The sequence below is a fragment of the Phascolarctos cinereus genome, unplaced genomic scaffold (assembly GCF_003287225.1).
Source record: "Phascolarctos cinereus isolate Bilbo 61053 unplaced genomic scaffold, phaCin_HiC Scaffold_2;HRSCAF=192, whole genome shotgun sequence".
NCBI classification, from domain to species: Eukaryota; Metazoa; Chordata; class Mammalia; order Diprotodontia; family Phascolarctidae; genus Phascolarctos; species Phascolarctos cinereus.
In genome coordinates, this window is record NW_027555625.1 from 39,647,052 (window position 1) to 39,673,616 (window position 26,565).

Consider the following 26,565-nt stretch of genomic DNA (forward strand, 5'->3'; position numbering starts at 1 on the left):
AGGGCCCAGGCTTAGATGAAATGGAGGTGGAGGCGACTTGGAAATTCTTTGGTTTACCATGTGTTGTGGGGAGAATGTGTGCCTTGAGTTGTTGGGGGGAGATGTTTATTCCTCTGTCCTGTATTTCTGTTCTATCTTTCTGAAAGCTAAAAAGAAAGAAAAAAAGCATTGCTGTTCTGAACCTTTCTTTTGGTAGGCAGGGAAACTGAGGTCAAAAGGAGTGACATGGTTATTCAGTTACCTTTTTCCTATTAAAGTCATCATCTCTTTTCCTCCTCTCAGAAAGTTTCCACACCAATCAGCAGTGGGATCAAGTCTGTTGCACTTGTAGTATTTCCTGGTTGGTGAGATAGATAGATCAAGTCACAAAACAATTTGAGAGGGGAAGACCCTCAGTGTTCCTAGACAGAACAGAAACAATTGCTATTTTCACTCACTCTGAGCTGTCAAAGCTCAAACAATGACCAATAGAAGCTGGGGCTGGGACTTATTATTGGCCAGTTGGTGAGACGCAGTGTGATTTGTATTTCGGGCGTACGGAAGTGTCTCATTTTGAATCTGAATGTGCTTTATCAAAGCCTGGTTTTCCAGAGCTCAATCTCAAGAAATTTATATTGCTTTCATTAGAATACCCATATCTAAGTGTATGACTCCCCACAGGGAGGAAATGAAGAAGGAAGGAAGGAGAGAAGGAAGGAGCATTGCCAAACTGGAACTGAACAGTTGGGTCCCGGTGAGGCAGCTATTACCACTCACAGACTGTTGTTTGTCCTTCATTCTTTTTTTAAAAAAAATGTGTATTTTTAGTTTTCTACATTCACTTTTGTAAAGTTTTGAGTTCTAAATTTTTCAATCAGTTCACAACTCCACCAACAATGTATTAGTATTCCACTTTTCCCACATCATCTCTAACATTTATCATTTTCTTGTTTTGTCATGGTAGCCCATCTGATAGCTGTGATGTGGTATTTCAGAGTTGTTTTAATGTGCATTTCTCTAATCAGTAATGGTTTAGAGCATTTTCTTATATGCTATAGTTATATTTAATTTCTTCATCTGAAAACTTCCTGTTCATATTCTTTGACCATTTATCTACTGGAGAATGACTTGTATTCTTATCAGTTTGACACAGTTCTGTATATGTTTGTGAAATGAGGGTTTTATCAGAGACACTGGCTGTTAAAATTGTTTCCCAGCTTTCTGCATCCCTTGTAATCTTGGTTGCATTGGCTTTGTCCCAAACTTGTTTAATTTGATGTAATCAAAATTTTCCATTTTGCATTTCATGTTTTCTGTGTCTTGTTTGGTCATTCATTCTTCCATTCTCCATAGATCTAACAGGTAAACTATTCCTTGCTCTCCTAATTGCTTCTAGTTTCACCCTTGGTATATGGCGTGAGATGTTGGTCTATGCCTAATTTCTCCCATACTGTTTTCCTGTTTTCCCAGCAGTTGTTGTCAAACAGTCAGTTGTTATTCCAGAAGCTGGAGTCTTCGGATTGATCAAACAGCAGATTACTATTGTCATTGACTACTGTGTCCTGCGTACCTAAACTATTCCAGCGATCTACCACTCCATTTTTTAGTGAATACCAAGAAATTTTGGTCATTGCTGCCTTAACATATAATTTTAGATTATGTATGGCTAGGCCACCTTCCCTTGCATTTCTTTTAATTAATTCCCTTGATATTCTGGACTCTTTTTTCTTCCAGATGAATTTTATTATTATATTTTGTAGTGTAATAAAATAATTTTGATATGGCACTGAATAGGTAAATTAGTTTGGGTAGAGTTGTAATGTTTATTATTTTAGACTAGTGTACTCATGAGCAACTGATATTTTTCCAATTATTTAGATCTGATTTCTCCTTCATTCTTCAAGAGGATTAGTGACATCAGGAAAGTGATGTGTTGACTTACAAGTGAACTGGATTTAAGTGATTCAGGGCTGTGCAAAGTCATCAGCCTTGCTCTCTTCTGTAAAGCCATGTGGGTCTAGTGGTAAGACATAGATCAGGATGACTATAAATGGTTTCTGAAACCTGAGAAAGAGAAATGAAAAACTGAGACTTGGGAAAGACCTCTCTCCCACTACATCTGGGGCCATCTTGCCTATCATCTTCACCTATGTCTTAGCACAGGCCTCTGATGGGTCAGAGAGAGAGAGTGAGGCTGATGTGTTTGTGCAGCTCCTGCCTCACTTAAATCCAATTCACTGGCAAGTCAAGACATCCCCCTCCTATTGTCCAGTAGCAAGATATACATCAGGTTAACTGGAGATGACCTCTGAGACCTGAAAAAGAGAAATGAAAAACTGAGACCTAGGAAAGACTTCTCTCCCACTGGATCTGTGGACATTACTTTGTCTTCAACTATGAGGCAGAGTAAGAATGAGGGCAACTCCTGGAAGCAGTCCCCATGGTAGGTTTGCGGTCCCTGGCTAAAGCACACCCAGGTAGAAGATTCTTTCTCTTCCTCCTTTTTCTCTCTCCTCTTACTCCTTCTACCTCAACCAGGGCCCCTGAGACAAATGGCTCCTGCAGGAGGGCTGAATTGGCCCAGTTCTCCCCTCAGGGCAGTGTTTGCCCCAAGCCTGTGAGTCTGAGGAAGCAGCTGCTGCCCTCTGCTGAAGGGCTGAGCAGCCTGGAGAGGTTTTTGTTCAGGGCTGAAACACTGTGGGAATGGAGTACTATAATGCTGAGAACAGTAATAATCTGCCACATTCCTCAGCCTCCACTGCACTGATGGTGAGGGTGTAATCTGTCCCAGAGCCACTGCCACTGAACCGGGCAGGGACCCCAGAGTACAGGGTGGAAGCATAATAGATCAGGAGCTTGGGAGCCTGTCCTGGTTTTTGTTGCTACCAGGACAGGTACTTGCTAACGCTGGATCTGCTCTTGCAGCTGATGGTGACTTGGTCTCCTGCAGCCACAGACAGGGAGTCTGGGGACTGGGTCACCTCAATGGCTGCCTGGGATTCTAAAGGAGAAGATGAAAGAGATTGAAGTAAATGAAGAATCTTGTGTAGAGACAGTGAATGCAGGAGGAGTTCCCTTATCCTCAGGTTGTGTGAGAGATGCTTGTTGGAAAACTTCTGTCTCTAAAGTGATTCCAAAGTATGGGTCATTGGAAGTCTTACCTTGAGGCCAGAGCAGTAGGATCCAGAGGAGCAAGACTGGGAGAGCATTGTGACCCTTGCAGAGCTGGAGGAAGAGAGCTCTGAGCTCAGAGGGCGACAGATGGGAGATATTTGTATCTCAGGCTGGGTTTGAGAAGGTGCCTTGGATATCACTATGCAAAACAGTGCTGGCCCAGCCTGCAAGTGAAGGACCCAGGAGTGCTTATATTCACGTTGGAGGGAGTGGCCCAATTGTATTTCCTGGAAGGCTTCACCTCCATGGCCTCTGTTTTTATTGCTGTTTTAAATGCACCTGCCTTAGGCTGGACATGGTGGTGGCTGTGGCAGGTGGCCAGTTCTGGTTATAAGCAGGGGAAGCTTGTCTACCTTCCCAGGAGAGATCTGATGGCTCTGGGTCTAGAGAACAAGAGTTGACAAGGGTCTATGCAAAGAACTGAATGAAGAAAGAGAGGAAGGAGCTGAGTTAGAAAGAAAAGTAAGACCAGGGAAGTAACAAAATTTATAGAGAGTTAAGTGCCCAGGCTTAGATGGAATGGAGACAGGTGTCTGTGTGTGTGTGTTCGGGGGGACTTGCAGATTCTGTGGTCTACTATGTGTTGTGAGGAGAATGTGTCCCTTGCGTTGTTGAGCAGAAATGTTGATTCTTGTCTTCTGTGTTTCTCTTATATCGTTCGGAAAGCTAAAACAACAACAAAAAAGATTTCTGGTCTTAACCGTTTTTTTTTGTACATGGGAAAACTGAGGCCAAAAGGAGGAAAATAATTATTCAGTTGCTTTTTTTCCTATTAAAGTACATCTTCTGCTTTCCTCCCCTGATGTCTTGGCACAGACCTGCCTCACTTAGGTCCAGTTCACTTGCAAGTCAAGCTGTCACTTCCTGATGTCATTGGTTCTCTTCCAGAAAGAACGATAAACAACAAACAACAACAACCAGCCCACAACTTGGAATCTTTCCCTGTAGACAAAACCAGCTTTAGCCAGCTTGGCCCCTCACCTTCTTCACCCATGGGTTTGGATTCATGGTCTGAAGGAGAAAATAACCAGAATGAAGCAGTTTTCCTTGCTCAGATCACCCAGGGTGGCTGGCATCTCATGACTAGGGCTTGCTAGCTTCTCCTCTTCCTTCCTAAAGGCAAAAGAACTTTTCATAGATCTGAAGATTGGGAAATCCTTTTTGCTCTGCACTCATGGGAAATCCCATGGGGTGGCAGGTTTCCTGCCCCAGGATCTCCACTAAGGACGCTTTATTTCTCTATTTGTGGCTTTGATTGATTTCAGGACTTGACACTCCTTTGTTAAGTATATCTTGTCAATCAATCAATCAATTAATCAACCAATCACTTACTCAACAAACAATTTCTTAAATGATTCCTCTGTGGTAGACATTATGGATACATTGCATCTGGGTATTCAACTTATTCTTACCTAAGCATCTGCAAAATAAATATGAGGTAATTTTCTGAGGGAAGATGATGCCACCTTCTCAGTAGAAGTCTAGAATTGAAAGACCCTGAGGATTCTGAAAGGTAGAGTGGAGGGCCTGCCTGGGAGCTATCCAGTACAAAGTCATGGAAGTGGGAGATGGGAATGTTGGGTGTAGAAGAGCAATATCAGGAACTGTCACCTGTGCCTTGGGGCGTTATTGTCTTCTGACTCCCTGAAGGCTATGCGATGCCTTAGAGTTTGCTGAGCTTAGGTTTGGTGTATAGGATGTGAGACCAGCTTGAGCCCTTCATTACCCAATGAAAGCCAAAAATGTGGACTGGCCAATCAGAGAGGATGATTTAAGCCCTTCTAGACTGAGATGCCAACAGTCCTCTGAGATGGTCTCTGAGTGAACCTGAAATTTTCCTGTTGTGTCAGCAACCAGAAGTCAGATTAAGGTTGCAAAGACATCCTGAGTCAGGGGCACTTCCTTGCTTTATGGCTTCATAATCCCCCATCCTAACCTTTTTTGTGAGTAGTTCAGCTGTAGCTCTGCTTGCATGCTGTCAGCTTGAGAGAAATAAACATCTATACAACCTAATTCTGCTTGTTTTTTAGACTGAACTCTGAGGTTGACATCTTTGGTACTGTGACTCAGATAGGATGGGAAACTGCAGACTAGACCTAAGCCCAACAGTTCTGCAGCTTGGCACTAGACCTATTCTCTTGAAGTTCTAGCCTTGACATGATGGTTAGTCCTTTCTCTAATCCCCACTCCTATCTCAGACTTCCATGCATTTGGTAGAAGTCCACATTTCTCTACAAGCTGGCTATGAGTAGAGACCACCCGAGGTTGGACAGGTCTCCTCTGAAGATAAGGATTTCTTCCATACTTTGTCCTCTCTGCATGCCTCTGCTCTGTGCATGCCTTTGGTTTCTGCACTCCTTAGGTCACCCAGGTAAAATTGGATTTCTGGACTTTGTTATTTCTATCTCTCTTGTCATTTTGTCTGTGTCTGCATTAGTGTTCATAAAATGTCTGTTATTTTTGCACTGTAAACTAGATTTTATTACCTTGAAAGATTTAAAATGTAGCCAGCCAGAAAAACTTGTAAGTGCTGTAAGTAGAGAAAACACTGGGAAAGATCAGTGAACTTTTTTTGTTATTTTGAGGTCATAGCTGAAGTAGTTCTCAGTAAGTAGGACTAACTCCCACCTTAGGCTTTCCATGGGAGATTAGGTTATAAAAAAGGAGGAAAAGTCTGTAAGACATTTCATAACATTGGCCAAGTTGTTATTATGGAAATAAAGTTAGATAATCAAAATTGTAGAACCACTAAAAATGTCTTAGCAGATTCTGGCAGTTTGAAGATGAATCATTAAGGAGTTTGGAAATTAATCTTTTTAAGATTGCAGGAGAGAACTCCTGAGATTTTGGAAAATTAAGTCAACCTCTCTGCCTTCCCCACTGCCTTGCCCTGGAGTAATGAGTGTATCTCAGTTATGGGGATTGCTAACAGCCTATTTCTCTCTATTAACCCCTCTCATGTCATATCAGATTAAGAAAAGAGAATGCTGGAGAACTGTAGGGCAACTTGAATCACCCTTCTCCACTTGAGGGAAGAGGGTGGCAGCAACCATAGTGAGGTCCCACTTGCAGTGGCCCCAATGCCCTGTGCTCCTGGGCAACTTGCAGCCCACCCCTCTAGGAAAGCCTGGGTGTATCACTCAGGTGCAACACATGCTAACCACCCTACCCCAGCAGCTACAAGTGGCCCTAGCCCCAATAGAGCCTGCAGCTTGGGGGCAGTAGATCAGGCCCATATCCAGCATTCATTCACCTTGCCCTGCCACCAGGGACCACCACCAATGGGAAAATCTTGGCACCAGCCACCGCATCCCCTAGGTAGTGCACTCTGCCATATCCCCCAAAGCCCAGTCAGTCAATATCCAGGACAAGCCTAGCCCTTCCCTGCTGCCTGGGAAGGTCCAGGTGCTCCTGGTAGAACTGAGCATGGCAGTACAAGGTGGGGGAAGCCAGCCAGCCTCTGCCCTTGTGAGCCCAGCTCCTTTTGTCTGGTTGCAGAAACTTATTAGCTACATGACTTCAGCAAGTTATCTTGTCTGTGCCCCAATTTTCTGATGTGCAAAGAGAAAAATAATAATGGTACCCATCTCCCCAGGTTGTTGTTGTGAGATAAAGTGCTCAGCATGGTGAGTGGCATATGCTGAGTAATGTATTATTATTGTTTCTTTAATTGAATGTAATTATTCTTGATACCTGATAAGTCTAAAGTGGTTTTAAAATGCTACGGGTAATGACATCAATGATTTTTTAAAATATATGTGATAATTTGGAAATGTAACTGATATTATCTGAAGTTTATTTTTTTGTGTGTTATTATTGCATTCCTAAATTATATTGTATTTTGAAATTTATATTATGAAATTTGAGAGACCATTGCAAACCAGAAATGTTGTTAGACAAAAACTCTGCTTTTAATTTGGATGCTGTTAGATTATGAGTTGGGCTTTAAAAGGATGTGACAAAAATAGATATTTAAAAAGTTGTTGGGCAGCTAGGTGGCACAGTGGATAGAGCACCGGCCCTGAAGTCAGGAGGACCTAAGTTCAAATCCGGCCTCAGACCAGACACTTGACACTTACTAGCTGTGTGACCCTGGGCAAGTCACTTAACCCCAATTGCTTAAAAATGAAAAAAAAATTCTTAAATATTTCATGAGGCATATTTTGTTACCAAGCAGATAAGAATAATAATATATAATAGCAAATTTTCTTTTGAAATTCTTGAATATTATGGAAGTGTATAGCACAGAGGAAAAATGTAGCTTCAACATATTAATGATGAGACCTCAATCAGGTATTTGTTGTACGTCTGAAGCCCAGAATGTTGATAGTATTAATGTAAAAGTAAAGGATAAATAAAACACTACCTGCTAGGGAAACATCCAGAAAGACATTCAAGCCCTTCCAAGTACCCCATGATCTAGTGACTCAAGCCTTCTTGTTGTTTCTCATAAAGGACCCTCCTCCTGACCCTGTGGCCCTTCACTACTGTCCTATGTGCCTGAAAGGCTCTTCTTCCTCACTGCCACTTCCTGGCTTCATGTGCTTCCTGTTTGCTCAGAAACAAACGTGTGGGAAAGCTTCCAGTTCTATTTTCTTGCTAGGATGACCTTCTCATGCAGTGTTTTCTTTAATGCCCACACAATTCATGCTGGACACAGTAGTGTCTGTGGCAGGTGTCTGACTGGGTGTGCTTTTTGATTTAGAATTTTTTTTTATGGTTTTCTTCTACTCATTGGCTTTTTGGACCTCTTTTGCCATTTGGGTTAGGCTATTTTTTAAGGTGTTTTTTTTTTAGTATTTTGGGGAGTCTCCTTTTGCAAGCTGTTGACTTGTTTTTCATGATTTTCTTGCATCACTATCATTGCTCTTCCTAGTTTTTCCTCTACTTCTCTTACTTGCTTCTCAAAATCCTTTTTGAGCTCTTCCATGGCCTGGGACCAATTCATATTTTTCTTCAAGTCTTTAGATGTGGGAGCTTTGACTTTGTTTTCTTCTCTGGGTTGTATGTTTTCATCTTCTTTGTCACTAAAATAAGATTCTATGATCCGACTGTTTTCACGCTTTGTCTTCATGATCCCAGCCAATTACTTGAGTTACAAACTCTTTTCTGAGGTAGGGGTTTGCTTCCAATGTGGAGAATGTACTGTCCCAAGCTTCAGGGGTTTTGTGCAGCTGTTTTTATAGATACTTCTAGAGACCTGTAAATTTCCAGTTCTTCCAAGGTGCTATAATTAAGGGCGAGGTGTTTATTCCTTTCCTGGCCTCTGCTCTGATCTATGAGTGACCATTAGCACTCTTTTGTCTCACAGGATTGTGAACAGAAGGATTTGATCTTCACTGCCACTACAAGCACCACGATGCCAGCACTCCTCACCCCAGGACTGCCACCCAGATCCAAGCAAGGGCAAAGCAAGGAATCCTGTACAAGCAGAGAGATCTCTGCAACCCCCCTCTGATCAGCCACTTGTTTCTGCTTCAGTCTGTGTGCCAGCAGCTCTGGAAGCAGCTGGGAACAGGGGCTGGGACCTCGCTTCTCTCTCACCACAGTCACAGACATTTCTTACTGACCTTCTAAGTTGTCTTTGGTGTTCATGGGTTGAGAACTCTAGAAACCACTATAGCTGCCCATGATTCAGTCCCCTGAGGCCTGCTCCAGGTCTTCTCCTTCCTGGTTTGTCTGCCAGCCCATGCTAAACTGTTCTCTTCCCCTGGCCAGGGTGATATACCTATCCAATCAACCATCCAGTTTGCCTTGGGCTGTAAATTTGTTTCACTCTATTTTTTATGGGTTCTGCTGCTTTAGAATTTGTTTAGAATGATTATTTTACAAGTATTTGGAGGGTTTTGAGGGAGAGCTCAAGCAAGTCACTACTTTTACTCCACCATCTTGGCTCTGACCCAATTCAAACTTTTAATGTTGAACTTAACGTTGAACACTAAGAGAAGAGCATTTCCATACCTGCAGCAGAACACAGAAAGAGGATTCTGTATGAAGCTGTGAAACTCTCTTTCACACAGCTTGTAAAACAACCATAAAATAAAGCCCATCCCTATCTTTGTAAACGGTCCTGCATATCTATACTGCCTTCTGTTCTTTTTGGCACATTTAAAAAGATGAGTCAATGCTCTACTTTTTCCCCCTTCATGATTCCTCTTGCTTCATTCCTGAAATAAAAATTGAGAAGAAATAAAGAAAAACAAATCCCCTGTAACATACGAGGACAGTCAAGCACAATAATTCTTGACAGCGTCAGAGTTCACTTTCTGCATCTGGTGTCCATCCTTCCTTTGTCAGGTGGTTAACACGTCTTCTCAGAGTTTCTCTAAAGTCATGGTTCAGAGTTGTTTCTCTTGACCATGCTGATGTCCTCATACTTGCTAATGCTGGAACTGGTCTTTCAGCTGATAGTGAATGTCTCCTGGAGAAAATGATTCGACAAAGTAACAAGACAAAGGTGTAATGTGATATATTTCTCATTAAATAGGATAGCAAATTTTGGGAGAAAAGCTACAAGATTACACTCTTTACTGTAAGAATTATGTAGAGGTGTATATCATTGGCTTCCAAAATTTATCTATCATGGAAATTCAGGCTTTAGGCATGCTTTGGTAATAAGTTTTCAAATTTGTATTTTCCATTATGAAAGTAACTGTCTGATAATTTTAAAAGGCAGAAGAGCTCATTTTATGATTGGACCCCCACATATTAAAAGATTCATATACCAGGTGCAGGATTTAGCTAAGGACCAAAACCGCCACTGGTATATAAACTGAAATTCTCTGAAATTTCAAAATTGGAGAACCAAATTTAGGTGATTATACTAACTTATACTAAGGCAGAATTATCTAGGAACTTCTAGATTTGGACCACAGAAGCAGAACTCCCTTTTAGAAATGTCTGGAGAATAAAACCTGTTGTCCTAGAAAGGATATCTAGAGAGCAGATAACTACATGAGATATCTGGGACTTAAAAGGTTCTGACTAATTAGACATTGAGAATAGGTTACTGGGACACAAGGAGACCTAATGTTAATTACCACTGTATGGTTTCTGTTTCTGTGTTCCTGGTTACCTTGTGACATGTGAATTTCCTTGACCAAAACTAGTCTATTGTGAGTCCTCTGAGTGGTTTAATCCATTCCTGACTTAAGGTAATTGCGCAATTATGGAAATTTTGAGAAAAACATTGTTGTATTGTTTGAACCTGAACCATCTTTATGTTTCTTTAACCAAGGACTTATGTTTTGCTATTTATTCTAAGTTGCCAATGCATATGTGTTCTAAGAGCCTGTCAGGTGTTTCTGAGGACTCCCACAGCTGCCACCTTGTGGATGTGGACTCCTGCATCATCTGAAGGCACCAGCTACAAGTGGACATCTCTTCTCACTGTGTGAGGAAGAGTGAAGTCTTCCCCATACCTGCAATGGCCAGCTGGTGGCATCTTTGGGCACACCTTTGACCTAAAGGAGGGGGATGTGAACCATTTTTGAGCCCCCCAAGATCTGAAAAAGTCCTAAACCTAGATTGGACAATCAAGAGAAAGACATTTTTGGCCACTCTGAGCTTAAGCTACCACAATGCTTTGCATGCTCTGGCATAAGAGACATGCTTTGTTTTGCTCTCGGAGTGCAACCAAAACGCTCCTTCCTGTGTCAGCAACTAACTATAGAGCTGGATGCAACTGATCTGGAGCATTCTTCTGTTTATGACTCCCAAGGACAGGATGCTTTTAACTGGATGCTATCTTGAATGATGAGACTTTTTCTTATGTTGGCATTTTATGGACACATATTATCCCATGTTATGCTATACATATTCATGTTAATTATAAAAGAAACACAGAAGTCTTGGATCTATTATTTCAATGGACACCTTGACATTCTCTTTTCTTACTGTATTTACAATCTATCCATTAAGAAATTCCTTCCTCATATCATGGTTAACACCTATGGAGACTCTAATTTTAGGTGACATAGGCATCCTGAGGCAGGAAGGGAGGGAAGGGTGAGAGGGAATTACTGTGAAGATCTAATAGCTCTTTTCTCTATCCATCCTTGGGCTCATTTTCACAGTGAACTGCCATGCTTATCTCTGTATGCATATTCCACAAACTTTGTGAGAAACAAATGTGTACATGCAGTCAGATTTTGTCTTTGTTTTTCTTTTTTACATTCTTTTTAGGCAATTGCATGTGAGTGACTTTCCCAGGGTCACACAGCTAGTAAGTGTCAAGTGTTTAGTCTGAGGCCAGGTTTGAACTCAGGTTCTCCTGACTGCAGGGTCGGTGCTCTCTCCACTGTGTCACCTAGCTGCCCCTGTTTGTCTTTCTTAGAATGAACTCAGTAATGGCTGACAAAGCAAAAGTCTGAAGTCTTAAAGAAAGCAGTTGGGGTATGACTGACTAAATTATGGTCTACAATAGTAGTATACTGTGAAAAAGCTGATTTCAGAGAAACCAGAGAAATTTATAAAAATGTGCTGATGCAGAATGACATGAAAAGACCAAGAGATCAAATGACTGAGTAATAACAACACTAGACCTGGTACATAGGCCATGCATGGTGCCCAAGCCTGTCATTCCAGGTACCAGGGACGCTGAGGCTGGTGCATTGCTTGAGCTCAGAAGTTAGGAGCAGCAGCTGGGCTGTGGCCAGATCAGGCGTCCAAACTAAGTCTGGCAGCAACAGAAGCCCTGGCCTCTTCATAAAGGAGGCTGCCTAAAGACATGCCAATGGGCCCAGATCAGAAAGACAGCACATCAGGTTTTCCATGCCAATCAACAGTGAGATCCAGCCCATGAGCAGCTGTTGTATTTCCAGCCAGGTGAGATAGGGAGATCTAGAGTCAAAACAGTTTGGGAGGGAAGACCCTCAGGATTTCTGTCTAGAGCAGGAAAGATTGCTATTTACACTCCCCTTGAGACAGCAAAACCCAAACAGTGACCCAGTGGGGCTTGGGCTGGGAATTATTATTGGCCAATCAGTGAGAGCCTGAGTGATTTGGATTTAAGTCATAGGGAAGTAACCCCATTTGAATCTGAATGGGCTTTATCAAACCCTGGTTTTCCAGAGATCAGTTTCAAGAAATTTATATTCCTTTGGTCAGAGTGCTGATTTGTAATTTTATGTTGTGTTTGTCCTTGTATTTTTTGGGGGGAGGGGCTAGGCAATGGGGTTAAGTGACTTGCCCAGGGTCACACAGCTAGTAAGTGTTATGTGTTTGAGGCCTGATTTGAATTCAGGTCCTCCTGAATCCAGGACTGGTGCTCCATCCACTGTGCTGCCTATCTGCACCTTGTCCTTCTTTCTTCAAGAAGACCATCATATCAAGAAGTTGATTCCATGATGTACAAGTGAATTGGATTTAAGTGAGACAGGATTGTGCCAAGTCATCAGCCTCAATCTTTCCATGTGGGTCCAGTGGCATGACATAGATCAGGATGACTAGAGATGGCCCCTGAAATGTGAGAAAGAGAAAAGAAACAAAGGAGTCCTGGGAAAGCCCTCCCCTTCCTCTGCGTCTGGGGTCATTGTGCCAGTCATCTTGACCTATGTCCTGCCACTGGCCTCTGATGACTCTGGAGGAGAGAGTGAGGCTGATGTCTTCACACAGCTCTGCCTCACTTAAATCCAATTCACTTGCAAGTCAAGCTGTCTCACTCTTGATGTCATTGGTCCTCTTCCAGACAGAAGGGTAAACCACAAACACCACCATCCAGCCCCCACCTTGGAATCTTTCCTTGCAGACAAAACCAGCTGGAGCCAGGTTGGCCCTGATGTTCTTCCCCTTCTGTTAGGATTCATGGCATGAAGGATAAAACAACCAGAATGAAGTGGTTTTCCTTGCTCAGATCACCCAGGGTGGCTGGCATCTCATGGCCAAGACTTGCTAGGTCCTCCCCTTCCCTCCTAGAGGCATAAAAACTTTTTCATAGATCTGTGGTTTGGCAAATCCATTGTGCTCTACACTCATGGGAAATCCTATGGGGCGCAGGTTATCATCCCAGTATTGACACTTAAGAATGAAAGATTTGCATCCTTTTAGCAGGAAGTGTGTTAACATGAACTGTGTCCTTTTCCTTCAGTTCTTACCCTGTGGTATCTGTCCCATGCTTCTTCCTTGGATCCCTTGATGACCATCCCTGGGTGTTCCTAGCCTGCTTTTGTTTCCTATAGAAGTGAAGCTAGGACTCAACTCTGGGGTATTTGTCTTTTCTCAGCACTTTTCCATTCATTTCCTCATGAACAGGATTTTCTATTTCTAAGCCAGCCCTGACGTCCTTTTTGAAAAGCAAAGAAGCACCAGGGCTGTGGGCAGGATAAGTCTAAAAAACCAGTTATGAAAGTGAGTCAAAAATAGACAGAGAAGAGTTGTTGACAGTCCCAAGCTTCTCCAACTCCTTCCTAGGTCCTGTGCTTTCATGTCATTCTTCTACTGTAATTCCCCTTTAGGTTGGGAGGAAGAGCTATTCCTTCCTTGTACCCATTCTGCAGATTTCATTCTTTGTCATTCCCTCCCATGTCCACTTCCTGAAGGCTTAAGCCCTCCCCTTTCAAGGTTCCCTCACCTTATGCTTTTAGGTATAAACAAGACTGACAAAAATTAAGACAACAGCAACTTTGCCTGATGCTGTGGTCTGTTTTATCTAGGTTCAACTTTGTTGGGTTCTTTTTCTGCTAATCTTGTAGACAGTTTGCTTTGTCTGTATTCCCTTATGTGCTGCCTCCCTCATTGGATTGTAAGCTCCTTGAGGGCAGGACCTATCTTTTGCCTCTTTGTATTCCCAGAGCTTAGACCAGTGCTTGGCACAGAATAGGTACTTAATACATGTTTTTTGACTGATTGATTGATAAACCTTATAAACATAGTATCTCTACCTGCCCTCTGTTTTTCCCAGTCCCTTTACACCCTTGAAATGCTGCAATCTGCTCTCAATTCCCATTGTTCAGTGACTCAATGGGAATCTTTGAGTTCATCACAGACTTGTGTGAGTACAGCAAAATCTTCAGTTTAAATGTCATTTGACAACTTGCAAAGTCCTTTCCATTCTTTAAGAAGGGTGATGTAGAGGTTATGATTATTCTCATTTGGGGCAGGTGCTAGACCAGTGGATAGAGAGGTAGTTCTGGAATCAGGAAGACCTGATTTCAGATCTACTGTCAAACATTACTCTTGTCACCCTGGGGAAATTCACTGAATCTCTATTTACCTCAGTGCACTCATCTATAGAATGGGGATAACTGCAGTTATTGTGGAGATCAAATGAGATAATAGTTGTGAAGTGCTCAACACAATGCCTGGAACATAGTAGGTGCTATATCAAAGCTTATTCCCCATTTTATAGGTGAGGAATGTGAGCTTTTGACTTAGTCTTGGTCACCTGACCCCAAAATGACATAATTGGGGTTCAAACACTGTCTTTTGATATCTTAAGTCCAGTGCTTTGAGTATTAAACCATTCTGTCTCTCTTCTATCTAGGAGGGCAGTGTTGCCTAATGGCTAGAATATTGCTTTTGGAATCAGGAAGGCCCGAGTTCAAATCCTGCCCTTGACTTAAACATTTCAATTAATTTTTTGGTTTTTGTTTCATCTTTCTTTCTGAATTTTCCTCCCCCTTTCCAGAAAGCCACCTTTTGTAATGAAAAATTAAAAAAAAAATGAAAAGTGAAAAAAAGTAGTTCAGTAAAAGTAATCAATCTCTCAATTAATTCTGAGAGCACATACAATATTCCACAGCCATCATTCCCACCTCTACAAAGAAGGAAAGGAAGTATATTTCCTCTGCTGCTCTCCAGGGGGAAGTTTGGTCATGACAGTTACACCACACTCAGTTTCACTGTTTTATTCTTAATATTTACATTGTTAGTCGTTGTGTGTATTGCTTTCTTAGTTCTTACTTTATCTAAGTTCACATAAGTCTTCCCATATTTCTCTGAAATCTTCATATTTCCCATTTATTATGACCCAGTAATATTCCTTTCCATTGATGTGCCGTTTTTGTTTAGCACAATTAGGCAGCTAGCTGGTACAGTGGGTAGAGTGCAAGCTGCGTGGCCCTGGGCAAGTCATTTATCTTTTCCACATTTGAGTTTTCTCCTCTGTAAAATGGGGATAATAATAGCACCTATGCTGTTGTGAGGATCCAATCAGTTAATATATGTAAAGTGCTTAGCAAACCTTAAAGTACTTATAATGCTTTCTTGGTCAGTTTTTCTCTTGTGTCCAACTCTTTACAACCCTGTTCGGAATTTTCTTGACAAAGATACTGGAGTGGTTTGCCATTTCTTTCTCCAGCCCATTTTACAGCTGAGGAACCTGAGACAAGCAGGGTTAAGTTATTTGCCCAGGGTAACAAAACAAGTAGGTATCTGAGGCAGAATTTGAACTCGAGACTTCCTGACTCAAGACCCAGTGTTCTATCCAGTGCACCACTTAGTTGCCTTAAATTGTTTTGTTTGTGTGAAGCCCAACTACAGTTGAAAGTGCATTGTTGTTCAGTAGTTTCAGTCATGTCTGACTCTTCATGACCCCATTTGAGGTTTTCTTAGGAAAGATCCTGGAATGGCTTACCATTTTCTTCTCCAGATAATTTTTCAAGATGTGCATACTGAGGCAAAGAAGGTTAAGTGACATGCTCAGGGTCACACATCTAGTAAGCGTCTGAGGCCACATTTGAACTCAGGAAGATGAGTCTTCCTGACTTCAGGCTGTACATTCTGTCCAATTCACCCCCTAAACCAGCAGACTTTTCAAGGTATTTTCTCCCTGCCCCTCACCCAACCTCCTTTCTTCCTATTCATGCTTTCCTTGATCTCTTTTTTTATTATATTAATACATATTTATGTAATAAATAAAAAATCAAACATTTCTGCAATGTAGTACGATAAAAAATGATTGTATTTAAAACTACAAATCTACTATGTACAACTTGGTATTCCTATAAAATATACAACAGTTATCATGTAAATTTCTTTTTTTCCTCTCTTTTTTGCTATCCTTTCCCCTTTATATTTCTTTTCATTTACATTTTTCTTAGAAGCCTTATGGAAGTTAAGGATGGTTATCCCCAATGCTGATGATCCAGTTCTCTGGGAAGATGAATGAGGGACTACCAAGGGGTGACAAGGACAGGAGAGCTAGTCTTGCCTGAAAGTTGTGCTCCCAGAGTGAGGAGAGAGACTGGATCCATCCTATAGATGAGGTTGCCTCAAGAACTTAGGGAATATTCCATCCAAGTTGTCTATCCTGGCTGGGGAAAAGCAGGCAGAGCTGTGAGTCCAGGCCCATTCCCCTGGATTATTTATGCTTTCCTCTTATTTTAAAAAACAATTATTTATTTTTAGTTTTCAACATTAATTTCTGTAAGATTTTCAGTTTTAAATTTTCTTCTCCTCCTATTTCTCCTCTCCCCTACTCCCCCACCCAGAGGGCCAATATAGGCTCTACATATAAATTCATGTTAAGCATATTTTCTCATTAGTCATGATGTAAAAAACAATTACAACTAATGGGAGGAACCAGGAGAATGAAGCAATAAAACAAAACAATAATGGAAAAAGAGAGTGAATAGTGTGCTTTCATCTGCATTCAGACTCCACAGTTCTTTCTCTGGGTGTGGATTGCAATTTCCATCATGTGTCTTTTGGAGTTTTCTTAGATCCTTGCATTGCTGAGAAGAGCCAAGCCTGTCAAAGTCAGTCATCGTACCATGTGACTGTAACTGTGTAAAACTATCTTTGGTTCTATTCATTTCACTCTGCATCAGTTCATGTAAGTCTTTCCCATTCTTCTGAACTGCCTGTTCCTCATTACTTATAGCACAATAATTTTCCATTACATTCATATACCACAACTTGTTCAGCCATTCCCCAATTGACGGACTTCCTCAGTGTCCTGTTAAACACCATCTCAGGGTGAGGTAATTGGGATAGGGAACAGAGGGCAGAGTAAATAATGACACCAGCTCCTGGAAGCAGCCCCCATGGCAAGGTTTGTCCCTGGCTAAAGCATAACAGGCAGAAGATTCTTTCTCTTCCTCCTTTTTCTCTCTCTTCTTCCTCTTTCTATCTCCACCAGGGTCCCTGGGAGAAATGGCTCCTGCAGCAGGGCTGAATTGGGCCCAGTTCTCCCCTGAGGGCAGTGGTTTCCTCAAGCCTGTGACTCTGGGGAAGCAGCTGCTGCCCTCTGCTGAAGGGCTGAGTAGCCTGGAGAGGATTTTGTTCAGGGCTGAAACACTGTGGGAATGGATCACTATAATACTGAAAACAGTAATAGTCTGCCACATCCTCAGCCTCCACTGCACTGATGGTGAGGGTGAAATCTGTCCCAGAGCCACTGCCACTGAACCGGGCAGGGACCCCAGACTGCAGGTTGGAAGCATCATAGATCAGGAGCTTGGGAGACTGTCCTGGTTTCTGCTGGTACCAGGCCATCCACTTGCTAACGCTGGAACTGGCCTTGCAGCTGATGGTGACTTTGTCTCCTAGAGCCACGGACAGGGAGGCCGGGGACTGGGTCAATACAATTGCTGCCTGCGATGCTAAAGGAGAAGAAGAAAGATATTTCAGTGACTGAAGAATCCTGTAGAGAGACAGTGAATGCAGGACTAGTTCTCTTACCTTCAGGCTGTGTCAGAGATGCCCACTGGAATACTCCTGCTGTCTCTTAAGAGGTGCCAATTTATGGCTCATTGGAAGTCTTACCTTGAGGCCAGAGCAGTAACAGCCAGAGGAGCAAGGACTGGGAGAGCATTGTGACTCTTGCAGAGCTGAAGGCAGAGAGCTCTGAGCTCAGAGGGAGACAGATGGGAGGTATTTGTATCTCAGGCTCAGTTTGCGAAGGTGCCTTGGATATCACCATGCAAAACAATGCTGGTCCAGCCTACACTGAAGGACCCCAGGAGTGGTTATATGCACATGAAAGGAGTTACCCAATTGTATTTCCTTGAAAGTGTGACCACATGTGGCCTTTTTGTATTTCTATATTAAATGCACCTGCCCTAGGCTGGACATGGTGGTGGCTGTGGCAGGTGTCCTATTGTGGTTATAAGCAGGGGAAGCCTGTCTACCTTCCCAGGAGAGATCAGATGGCTCTGGGTCTAGAGACCAAGAGGTGATAAGTGTCTATTCAAAGAACAGAATTAAAAAAGAAAGAAAGGAGCTGAGTTTGAAAGAAAACTAAGACTAGAGTACCAACAAAATTTATACACAGTTAAGGGCTCAGGCTTCGATGGAATGGAGATGGAGGGGCCTTGGAGATTCTCTGGTCTACTAGGTGTTGTGAGGGGAATGTGTCCCTTGAGTTGTTTAATGGAGTTGGGGGAGAATATGTTTATTCTTCTCTTCTGTGTTTCTGTTATATCTTTCTACAGGCTAAAATGAAAAAAACATGATTGCTGGTTTCAACCTTCCATTTTGTAGATGGAGAAACTGAGGACAAAAAGAATGAAATGCCTATTCAGGTGCCTTTTTCATCCCTCTTTCTATTCAGAAAGCAGTCACCTTGTATCAGGCCCTCACCATCCAAAGGGTGGGCTGTTGCCATGGTGGTCTGATTGCTTTCCATGCCTCAACTCTCTCTCCAATCCAGCCAATGCTGCACTCAGCTGTTAAATTGATCATCTGAAAGAACAGGTCTCACCATGTCACCTCCTCTCCTCCTGGGTCTAATAAGAAATTCCTTTAAGCTCTTCAGAACTTGGTCAATTCCTCCCTTTCCTATTTCCTTATACTCTACCCCCTTCCAAGTACCCCATGATCTAGTAACAATAGCCTTCTTGCCGTTTCTCATAAAGGACCCTCCTCCTGACCCAGTGCCCCTTCACTGCTGTCCCATGTGCCTGGAATGTTCTTCTTCTTCACTGCCACTTTCTAGCTTCACATGCTTCCTGTTTTCTCAGAAACAAACATGTTGGGAAACTTCCTGTTATATTTTCTTGCTAGTATGATCTTCCCATGCAGTCTTTTCTCTAATGCGCATACTTCAGTCTGGACACAGCATTGTCTGTGGCAGGTGTCTGACTGAGTGTGCTTTTTAATTTAAAGGTTTTTTTTTAATTCAAATTTTTTTTTATTTTTTCCATATGCTTTTGAGTTGAAAATTTTTCTCCCTTTTCCTCCCCCCCACCCTCCCCAAGATGGCGCACAATCTGATATAGGCTTTACATTTACATACCCATTAAACACATTTTCACATTAGTGAAGTTGTAAGTAAAAATTAAAACCAATACAAGGAACCATCAGAAAGAGGAAACAAAACTCAACAGAAGGTAAAAATAAGTGTTAGCGATTCGACTTCCATAGTTCTTTCTTTGGATGTGGACAGCATTTTCCATCCCGAGGCCTCTGGAGATGTCTTAGATCCTCAATGCTGAGAAGGGTTCAGTTTAACAATCTTAGTCATTGCATAATGGCTGTTATTGTGTACAAAGTCCTCTTGGTTCTGCTCACTTCACTCAGTATCAGACCATATAAGTCCTCCCAAGTTTTTCTAAAGTCAGCCTGTTCATCATTTTTTACAGCACAATAGTATTCCATTGCATTCATATACCACAACTTGCTCAGCCATTCCCCAACTGATGGGCATCCTCTCAATTTCCAATTCTTTGCCACCACAAAAAGAGCTGCTATGAATATTTTTGTACATGTGGGTCCTTTTCCCATTTGTTTGATCTCTTTGGGATATAGCCCTAGAAGTGCTATTGCTGGATCAAAGGGTATGCACATTTTTGTAGCCCTTTGGGCATAGTTCCAAATTGTTCTCCAAAATGGTTGGATCATTTCACAACTCCACCAACAATGTATTAGTGTTCCAATTTTCCCACATCTTCTCCAACATTTATCATTTTCCTGTTTTGTCATGTTGGCCAATCTGATAGGTGTGATGTGGTACCTCAGAGTTGTTTTGATTTGCATTTCTCTAATCAATAATGATTTAGAGCATTTTTTCATATGACTATAGATGGCTTTAATTTCTTCATCTGAGAACTGTCTGTTCATATCCTTTGACCATTTATCAATTGGGGAATGGCTTGTGTTCTTATAAATTTGTCTTAATTCTCTATATATTTTAGAAATGAGGCCTTTATCAGAGAGACTGGTTGTAAAAATTCTTTCCCAATTTTCTACCTTCCTTCTAATCTTAGTTGCATTGGCTTTGTTTGTGCAAAAACTTTTCAATTTAATGTAATCAAAATTATCCATTTTGCTTTTCATAATGTTCTCTATCTCCTGTTTGGTCATGAATTCTTCTGTTCTCCATAGATCTGATAGGTAAACTATTCCTTGTTCTCCCAGTTTACTTATGGTATCAGCCTTTATATCTAAGTCATGAACCCATTTTGACTTTATTTTGGTATATGGTGTGAGATTTGGGTCTATGCCTAGTTTCTGCCATACTCTTTTCCAGTTTTCCCAGCAGTTTTTTTCAAAGAGTGGGTTCTTATCCCAGAAGCTGGGGTCTTTGGGTTTATCAAATAATAGATTACTATAGTCATTGACTACTGTGTCTTGCATATTTAACCTATTCCACTGATCCACCTCCCTATTTCTTAGCCAGTACCAAGCAGTTTTGATGATTGCTGCTTTATAATACAATTTAAGATCTGGAATTGCTAGGCCACCTTCCCCTGCATTTCTTTTCATTAGTTCCTTTGATATTCTGGACCTTTTGTTTTTCCAAATGAATCTTGTTATTATTTTTTCTAACTCTATAAAATAATTTTTTGGTAGTTTGATTGGTATGGCACTGAATAAGTAAATTAGCTTAGGTAGGATTGTCATTTTTATTATATTAGCTCGGCCTACCCATGAGCAACTGATGTTTTTCCAATTATTTAGATCTGATTTTATTTGTGTGAAAAGTGTTTTGTAATTGTGTTCATAGAGTTCCTGGGTTTGTTTCGGGAGGTAGACTCCTAAATATTTTATAATGTCTACAGTAAGTTTAAATGGGATTTCTCTTTCTATCTCTTGCTGTTGGGCTTTGTTGGTAATATATAGAAATGCTGATGATTTATGTGGGTTTATTTTATAGCCTGCAACTTTGCTAAAGTTGTTTATTATTTCAAGTAGTTTTTTACTTGATTCTCTAGGATTCTCTAAGTATATCATCATGTCATCTGCAAAGAGTGATAGCTTTGTTTCTTCTTTGCCTATTCTAATGCCTTCAATTTCTTTTTCTTCTCTTATTGCTAAAGCTAAGTTTCCAGTACAATATTGAATAACAGTGGTGATAATGGACATCCTTGTTTCACCCCGATCTTATTGGAAATGCTTCTAGCCTGTCCCCATTACATATAATGCTTGCTGAAGGTTTTAGATAATGCTATTTATTATTTTAAGGAAGACTCCATTTATACCTATGCTTTCTAGTGTTTTTAATAGGAATGGGTGTTGTATTTTATCAAAAGCTTTTTCTGCATCTATTGAGATGATCATGTGGTTTCTGTTGGTTTTTTGTTGATATGCTCAATGATGCTGATAGTTTTCCTAATATTGAACCAACCCTGCATTCCTGGTATAAATCCTACCTGGTCATAGTGTATTATTCTTGTGATAAGTTGCTGTAATCTACTTGCTAGTATTTTGTTTAAAATTTTTGCATCTATATTCATTAGAGAAATTGGTCTATAATTTTCTTTCTCTATTTTGACTCTTCCTGGTTTAGGTATCAACACCATATTTGTATCATAAAAAGAATTTGGTAAGACTCCTTCTTCACCTATTTTCCCAAATAGTCTATATAGTATTGGAATTAATTGTTCTTTAAATGTTTGATAGAATTGCATGTAAATCCATCTGGCCCTGGAGATTTTTTCCTAGGGAGTTCATCAATGGCTTGTTCAATTTCTTTTTCTGAGATGGGGTTATTTAAGTATTTTACTTCCTCTTCGTTAATCTGGGCAATTTATATTTTTGTAAATATGTATCCATTTCACTAAGATTGTCAAATTTGTTGGCATATAGTTGGGCAAAATAATTCCTAATTATTGTTTTAATTTCCTCTTCCTTGGTGGTAGCTTCACCCTTTTCATTCTTGATACTAGTAATTTGGTTTTCTTCTTTCTTTTTTTAATTAAATTAACCAAAGGCTTATCTATTTTATTGTTTTTTCATAAAACCAGCTCTTAGTTTTATTTATTAGTTCAATAGTTTTCTTAATTTCAATTTTATTAATTTTTCCTTTGGTTTTCAATATTTCTAATTTGGTGTTTAGTTGAGGATTTTTAATTTGTTCTTTTTCTAGTTTTTTTAGTTGTATGCCCAATTCATTAATCTCCTCTTTTTCTATTTTATTTATGTAAGCATTTAGAGATATAAAACTTCCCCTAAGAACTGCTTTTGCTGCATCCCATAGGTTTTGGTATGTTGTCTCATTATTGTCATTCTCTTGAATGAAATTATTGATTGTTTCTATGATTTGTTGTTTGACCCAATCATTTTTTAGGATTAGATTATTTAGTTTCCAATTATTTTTTAGTCTATCTTTCCACGGCCCTTTATTACATATAATTTTTATTGCATCATGATCTGAAAAGGATGAGTTTAATATTTCTACCTTTCTGCATTGGATTGGGAGATTTTTATGCCCTAGTACATGGTCAATTTTTGTGTATGTGCCATGTACTGCGAGAAAAAAGTATATTCCTTTCTATCCCCATTCAGTTTTCTCCAGAGGTCTATCATACCTAACTTTTCTAATGTTCTATTCAACTCCTTAACTTCTTTCTTGTTTATTTTGTGGTTGAACTTATCTAGTGCTGAGAGGGGGAGGTTCAGGTCCCCCACTAGTATAGTTTTGCTGTCTATTTCTTCCTGTAACTCCCTGAACTTCTCCTGTAAGAATTTGGATGCTATACCATTTGGTGCATATATATTTAGTAATGATATTACTTCATTGTCTATGGTGCCTTTTAGCAGGATGTAGTTTCCTTCCTTATCTCTTTTGATTAGATCTATTTTTGCTTTTGCTCTGAGATCAGGATTGCTACCCCTGCTTTTTTTACTTCAGCTGACGCATAATATATTCTGCTCCAGCCTTTTACCTTTACCCTGTATGTGTCACTCTTTTTCAAATGTGTTTCCTGTAAACAACATATTGTAGGATTATGGTTTTTAATCCATTCTGCAATCCATTTCCTTTTATGGGAGAGTTCATCCCATTCACATTCACAGTTATGATTACTATCTGTGTCTTTTTCTCCATCCTTTCCCCCCATTTATGCTTTTCTTTCTCCTTTTTCCTTTCTCCCCTTCACTAGTGTTTTGCTTTTGACCACTGCCTCCTTCAGTCCCTTCCCCCTTTTATTATCCCTTTCCCTTTTCTTCCCCTTTAGTCTTACTGCTTCTTCCCTCCCTTCTTTCCCCCTCCCTTTTCTTTCCCCCTCCCTTTTCTTTCCCCTTTTCCCTCCTACTGCCTATAGGGCAAGTTAGATTTCTATACCTAACTGATTATATTATGCCCTTCTTGAGCCAAATCTGATGAGAGTAAGGTTCAAACAATGCTCCCCCCCCTTTCCCTCTGCTGTAATAGGATTTTGTGTCTTTTCCTGTAATGTAATTTACCCTTGTCTGCCTCCTCCTTTCTCAGTACATTTTCTAAGATCAGATTGATCCACTTATTTGGATCCATTTAACCCACTTGATTAGATTTTTTTTTATCATTACATCAAAGTCAACTAATATCCACCCTCTTTATGTATACTCCTTTAACAAGGTGTAAATAACAGTACAGTTCTCAAGGGTTGCAAGTCTCATATTCCCTTGTAGGGGTTTAAACAGCCCCCCCCTTATTAACAACATATTGTATCCTTCTGTCCCATTTACCTTTTTAAGTCCTTCTTGAGTCCTGTACTTGAAGATCAAATTTTTTGTTGAGCTCTGGTCTTTTTATCAGGAAAGTTTGGAAGTCTCCTATTTTGTTGAATATCCACCTCCTCCCTTGAAAAATGATGCTCATTTTTGCTGGGTAATTGATCCTTGGCTGCATTCCAAGCTCCTTTGCCTTACGGAATATCATGTTCCATGCCCTGCGGTCTTTTAATGTAGAAGCTGCAAGGTCCTGTGTAATCCTGACTGTGGTTCCATGATATTTAAATTCTTTCTTTCTGGCTGCTTGCAGCACCTTCTCTTTCATCTGGTAATTTTGGAATTTTGCTATTATATTTCTTGGCGTTGTCAATTTGGGATCTCTTTCAGGTGGTGATCGTGGATTCTTTCTATGGTTATTTTCCCTTCTGGTTCTAGGACTTCTGGGCAGTTTTCCTTTATGATTTCCTGAAAGATACTGTCCAGGCTCTTTTTTTCATCATGATTTTCAGGTAGTCCAATAATTTTTAAATTGTCTCTCCTGAGTCGATTTTCCAGGTCGGTTGTTTTACTGATGAGGTATTTTACATTTTCATCTATTTTTTCATTTTTTTGTTTCTGTTTGACTGATTCTTGCTCTCTCATAGAGACATTAGTTTCCATTTGTCCAATTCTAGTTTTTAACAGATTGTTTTCTTCTGTTAGTTTTTGTACTTCCTTCTTCAACTGGCCAATTGTGTTTTTTAGGGACTTGTTTCCTTCAGCATACTCTTCTGTTAGATTTTGTACTTCCTTCTTCAACTGGCCAATTGTGTTTTTTAGGGACTTGTTTTCTTCAGTGTACTCTTCTGTTAGTTTTTGTCCTTCCTTCTTCAATTGGCCAATTGTGTTTTTTAGGGACTTGTTTTTTCAGTGTATTTTTTTTCCAACTGGCCAATTGTATTTTTGAAGGATTCTTTTACCTCTCTCATTTGACTATTAAAATCCTTCTTGAGCTCTTCTAAGAAGGCCTTTTGGGCTTCAGACCAGTTCATATTCCCTTTTGTTGTTGCAGATGTGGGTTTGTTGACAATGTTGTCCTCTTCAGAATTTCTGTCTTGATCTTCACTCTTCTCATAATATGAGTCTATGGTACGTTTCTTTTTACTCATGGTGTTTCCTTATTCCCTGGCCTTTAAAGAGATTGAGCTCTCCTGCTGGGGAACAGAGGGTACTGACCAAGCTTCTTGTGTTGGGAGCCTAGGTGTTGGTCACTGGCTTTGTGTGCTGGGGCCTCTTATGCTGGGATTTGGAGGCTGTAGGTTTCTGGCAGCTTACCTTGTGTTGGGTTGGAATCAGCAAGGTCGGGGCTTTAGGAAGCCTTTAGGTTGTTTTCTTCACCTCCTTTCATATGAATGCCACAGGGTACTTAACCACCTGGGGCCTCTTGTTTTTGCTGAGGCACTGGGAGACCCGTTTGCTGGGCTACTGCACTGCTACTCCTTGTCTTTCTTCTAGTTCAGGTGTTCCAGGGTTTTTTTTTCTGGGCTGATATTTTCTGGGTTTCCAGAGGTTGATAGGGGAGAGTGAGAGTGACTACCTTTTCACTCTGCCATCTTCGCTCCCGGACTAATTTAAAATTTTTTAAAGGAATTCTTGTCCTCATTGGTTTTTTGGACCTCTTTTGCCATTTGGGTTAGGCTATTTTTTAAGGTGTTATTTTCTTCATTATTTTGGGGGGTCTCCTTTCACAAGCTGTTGACTTGTTTTTCATGATTTTTAACAATACTGGGCCTCGGTTTCCTTTTCTGAAAAATGCAGATGTTGAACTAGATGACCCTTAAGGCCTCTTCCAGTTCATGATATATGATGTTATGAAGATGTTATGTAGGGAAGTGTCAGAGGAAAAGAAGGGAAGTGGTACTATTGCTCCCATGTTGCTATCATTTGCCATTGGAAAGTTGTCTTTAAACAAGGATATGTTAATATTTTTGTGGCATATTTAGTTGTTATATTATTAAACCCTGGCTATTGGTTTCTTGGCCAATCTTCAGCTGGGATTCCTACATGCATCAGTTCACCTGTCTCTACAGGTCCCGTTTGGATCAGTCAAGTTGCAAAACCAGGTGCCACAGAGGCCAGTGACCACTGGCTGGGCTTCTGTGGAGAGGGGTTCTCATGGTCCAGGAGTCTGAGGCCACATCCAATAACTCCTTTCAAACATCGTACTTCACTCTTTTATAGACATATATTGCATGCCATTCTCATTGTATATCCTTATTACCCCTCTCCTACTCCAAGCCATACATCCTGGGCAATGAAGTCAACAATAAGGCTAGTGGAGGTTATGGGCTTCCAGATGAGCTATTTAAAATCCTAAAAGATGATGCTGTTAGTGCTGCACTCCATATGCCAGCAAATTTGGGAAACTCCACAGTGGCCACTGGATTGGAAAAGATCAGTTTACATCTCAATCCTAAAGAAGGACAATGCCAAATAATGGTCAACTTACTGAACAGTTGTGCTCATTTCAGCAAGGTTATACTTAAGATTATGCAAGGGAGGCTTCAGCAATATGTGAACTGAGAATTACCAGAAGTGAAAGCTAGTTTTCTTAGAGGC

At 40.7% G+C, this 26,565-nt stretch overlaps 1 pseudogene across 1 annotated transcript; it reads right to left on the minus strand.

Moving 5' to 3' along the window:
- Window positions 1–17,143: 17,143 nt before the first annotated feature.
- LOC110192471 (uncharacterized) lies at window positions 17,144–18,133 on the minus strand (annotated as a pseudogene). The gene is made up of 2 exons (XR_013484478.1): window positions 17,860–18,133; window positions 17,144–17,696 (listed from the first exon to the last, which is right to left on the minus strand). The product of XR_013484478.1 is annotated as an uncharacterized LOC110192471 (transcript).
- Between the last annotated feature and the right edge of the window lie 8,432 nt (window positions 18,134–26,565).